This window comes from Triticum urartu, chromosome 7 (genome assembly GCF_003073215.2).
Source record: "Triticum urartu cultivar G1812 chromosome 7, Tu2.1, whole genome shotgun sequence".
In the NCBI taxonomy this organism is placed as follows: Eukaryota; Viridiplantae; Streptophyta; class Magnoliopsida; order Poales; family Poaceae; genus Triticum; species Triticum urartu.
In genome coordinates, this window is record NC_053028.1 from 112,315,123 (window position 1) to 112,319,601 (window position 4,479).

The window sequence follows — 4,479 nt, forward strand, 5'->3', positions numbered from 1 at the left end:
TTTAATCTCGTTACCGACAAGTCTCTTTACTCGTTCTGTAATACATGATTCTGCAACTAACTCATTAGTTGCAATGCTTGCAAGGCTTATAGTGATGTGCATTACTGAGTGGGCCCAGAGATACCTCTCCGACAATCGGAGTGACAAATTCTAATCTCGAAATATGCCAACCCAACAATTACCTTCGGAGACACCTGTAGAGCACGTTTATAATCACCCAGTTACATTGTGATGTTTGGTAGCACACAAAGTGTTCCTCCGGTAAACGGGAGTTGCATAATCTCATAGTCATAGGAACATGTATAAGTCATGAAGAAAGCAATAGCAGAATACTAAATGATCGTGTGCTAAGCTAACGGAATGGGTCAAGTCAATCACATCATTCTCCTAATGATGTGATCCCGTTAATCAAATGACAACTCATGCCAATGGTTAGAAAACATAACCATCTTTGATCAACGAGCTAGTCAAGTAGAGGCATACTAGTGACACTCTGTATGTTTATGTATTCACACAAGTATTATGTTTTCGGTTAATACAATTCTAGCATGAATAATAGACATTTATCATGATATAAGGAAATAAATAATAACTTTATTATTGCCTCTAGGGCATATTTCCTGCAGTCTCCCACTTGTACTAGAGTTAATGATCTATATTACACAGTAATGATTCTAACACCCATGGAGCCTTGGTGTTGATCATGTTTTGCTCGTGGAAGAGGCCTAGTCAACGGGTCTGCAACATTCAGATCCGTATGTATCTTGCAAATTTTTATGTCTCCCACCTGGACTTGATCCCGGATGGAGTTGAAGCGTCTCTTGATGTGCTTGGTTCTCTTGTGAAATCTGGATTCCTTTGCCAAGGCAATTGCACCAGTATTGTCACAAATATTTTCATTGGACCCGATGCACTAGGTATGACATCTAGATCGGATATGAACTCCTTCATCCAGACTCCTTCATTCACTGCTTCTGAAGCAGCAATGTACTCATCTTCACATGTAGATCCCGCCACGACGCTCTGTTCAGAACTGCTCAACTGATAGCTCCACTGTTCAATATAAATACGTATCCGGTTTGCGATTTAGAATCGTCCGAATCAGTGTCAAAGCTTGCATCGACGTAACCATTTACGATGAGCTCTTTGTCACCTCCATAAACAAGAAACATATCCTTAGTCCTTTTCAGGTATTTCAAGATGTTCTTGGCCGCTGTCCAGTGATCCACTCCTGGATTACTTTGGTACCTTCCTGCTAAACTAATAGCAAGGCACAAATCAGGTCTGGTACATAGCATTGCATACATGATAGAGCCTATGGCTGAAGCATAGGGAACATCTTTCATTTTCTCTCTATCTTCTGCAGTGGTCGGGCATTGAGTCTTACTCAACTTCACACCTTGTAACACAGGAAAGAACCCTTTCTTTGCCTGATCCATTTTGAACTTCTTCAAAACTTTGTCAAGTTATGTGCTTTGTGAAAGTCTAATTAAGTTTCTTGATCTATCTCTGTAGATCTTGATGCCTAATATGTAAGCAGCTTCACCGAGGTCTTTCATTGAAAAACTCTTATTCAAGTATCCTTTTTATGCTATCCAGAAATTCTATATCATTTCCAATAAATAATATGTCATCCACATATAATATTAGAAATACTACAGAGCTCCCACTCACTTTCTTGTAAATACAGGCTTCTCAAAAAGTCTGTATAAAACCATATGCTTTGATCACACTATCAAAACGTTTATTACAACTCTGAGAGGCTTGCACCAATCCATAAATGGATCGCTGGAGCTTGCACACTTTGTTAGCACCATTTGGATCGATAAAACCTTCAGGTTGCATCATATACAACTCTTCTTCCAGAAATCCATTCAGGAATGCAGTCTTTACATCCATTTGCCAAATTTCATAATCATAAAATGCGGCAATTGCTAACATGATTCGGACGGACTTAAGCATCGCTACGGGTGAGAAGGTCTCATTGTAGTCAACTCCTTGAACTTGTCGAAAACCTTTCGCAACAAGTCGAGCTTTATAGACAGTAACATTACCGTCAGCGTCACTCTTCTTCTTGAAAATCCATTTATTCTCAATGGCTTGCCGATCATTGGGAAAGTCAACCAAAGTCCGCACTTTGTTCTCATACATGGATCCCATCTCAGATTTCATGGCCTCAAGCCATTTCGTGGAATCTGGGCTCACCATCGCTTCTTCATAGTTCGTAGGTTCGTCATGGTCTAGTAACATAACCTCCAGAACAGGATTACCGTACCACTCTGGTGCGGATCTTACCCTAGTTGACCTACGAGGTTCAGTAGTAACTTGATCTGAAGTTTCATGATCAATATCATTAGCTTCCTCACTAATTGGTGTAGGTGTCACACAAACCGGTTTCTGTGATGAACTACTTTCCAACAAGGGAGCGGGTACAGTTACCTCATCAAGTTATACTTTCCTCCCACTCACTTTTTTCGAAAAAAACTCCTTCTCTAGAAAGGATCCAAATTTAGCAACAAAAGTATTGCCTTCAGATCTGTGATAGAAGATACCCAACAGTTTCCTTTGGGTATCCTATGAAGACACATTTCTCCGATTTGGGTTCGAGCTTATCAGGTTGAAGCTTTTTCACATAAGCATCGCAGCCCCAAACTTTAAGAAACGACAACTTTGGTTTCTTGCCAAACCACAGTTCATAAGGCGTCGTCTCAACGGATTTCGATGGTGCCCTATTTAACGTGGATGTAGTCGTCTCTAAAGTATAACCCTAAAACGATAGCGGTAAATTAGTAAGAGACATCATAGATCGCACCATATCTAGTAAAGTACGATTACGACATTCGGACACACCATTACGCTGTGGTGTTCCGAGTGGCGTGAGTTGCGAAACTATTCCGCATTATTTCAAATGAAGACCAAACTCGTAACTCAAATATCCTCCTCCACGATCAGATCGTAGAAACTTTATTTTTTTGTTACGATGATTTTCAACTTCACTCTGAAATTCTTTGAAATTTTCAAATGTTTCAGACTTATGTTTCATTAAGTAGATATACCCATATCTGCTTAAATCATCTGTGAAGGTGAGAAAATAACGATACCCGCCGCGAGTATCAACATTCATTGGACCACATACATCAGTATGTATGATCTCTAACAAATCAGTTGCTCGCTCCATAGTTCCGGAGAACGGCGTTTTAGTCATCTTTCCCATAAGGCATGGTTTGCAAGTGCCAAGTGATTCATAATCAAGTGGTTCCAGAAATCCATCAGTATGGAGTTTCTTCATGCGCTTTACACCAATATGACCTAAACGACAGTGCCACAAATAAGTTGCACTATCATTATCAACTCTGCATCTTTTGGCTTCAATATTATGAATATGTGTATCACTACTATCGAGATTCAACAAAAATAGACCACTCTTCAAGGGTGCATGACCATAAAAGATATTACTCATATAAATAAAACAACAATTATTCTCTGATTTAAATGAATAACCGTCTCGCATCAAACAAGATCTAGATATAATGTGCATGCTCAACTCTAGCACAAAATAACAATTATTCAGGTCTAAAACTAATCCCGAAGGTAGATGTAGAGGTAGCGTGCCGACCGCGATCACATCGACTTTGGAACCATTTCTCACGTGCATCGTCACCTCGTCCTTAGCTAATCTTCACTTAATCTGTAGTCCCTGTTTTGAGTTGCAAATATTAGCAACAAAACCAGTATCAAATACCCAGGTGCTACTGCAAGCATTAGTAAGGTACACATCAATAACATGTATATCACATATACCTTTGTTCACCTTGCTATCCTTCTTATCCGCCAAATACTTGGGGCAGTTCCGCTTCCAGTGACCAGTCTGTTTGCAGTAGAAGCACCAGTCTCAGGCTTAGGTCCAGACTTGGGTTTCTTCTCTTGAGCAGCAACTTGTTTGCCGTTCTTCTTGAAGTTTCCCTTCTTCTTCCCTTTACCCTTTTTCTTGAAACTAGTGGTCTTGTTGACCATCAACACTTGATGTTCCTTTTTGATTTCTACCTCCGCAGCCTTTAGCATCGCGAAGAGCTCGGGAATTGTCTTATTCATCCCTTGCATATTATAGTTCATCACGAAGCTTTTGTATCTTGGTGGTAGTGATTGAAGAACTCTGTCAATGACACTATCAATAGGAAGATTAAATCCCAGTTGAGTCAAGTGATTATGATACCCAGACATTTTGAGTATATGTTCACTGACAGAACTATTCTCCTCCATCTTGCAGCTATAGAACTTATTGGAGACTTCATATCTCTCAATCCGGGCATTTGCTTGAAATATTAACTTCAACTCCTGGAACATCTCATATGATCCATGACGTTCAAAACGTCGTTGAAGTCCCGGTTCTATGTCGTAAAGCATGGCACACTGAACTATCGAGTAGTCATTAGCTTTACTCTGCCAGACGTTCTTAACGTCATCAGCAGCATCTGCAGC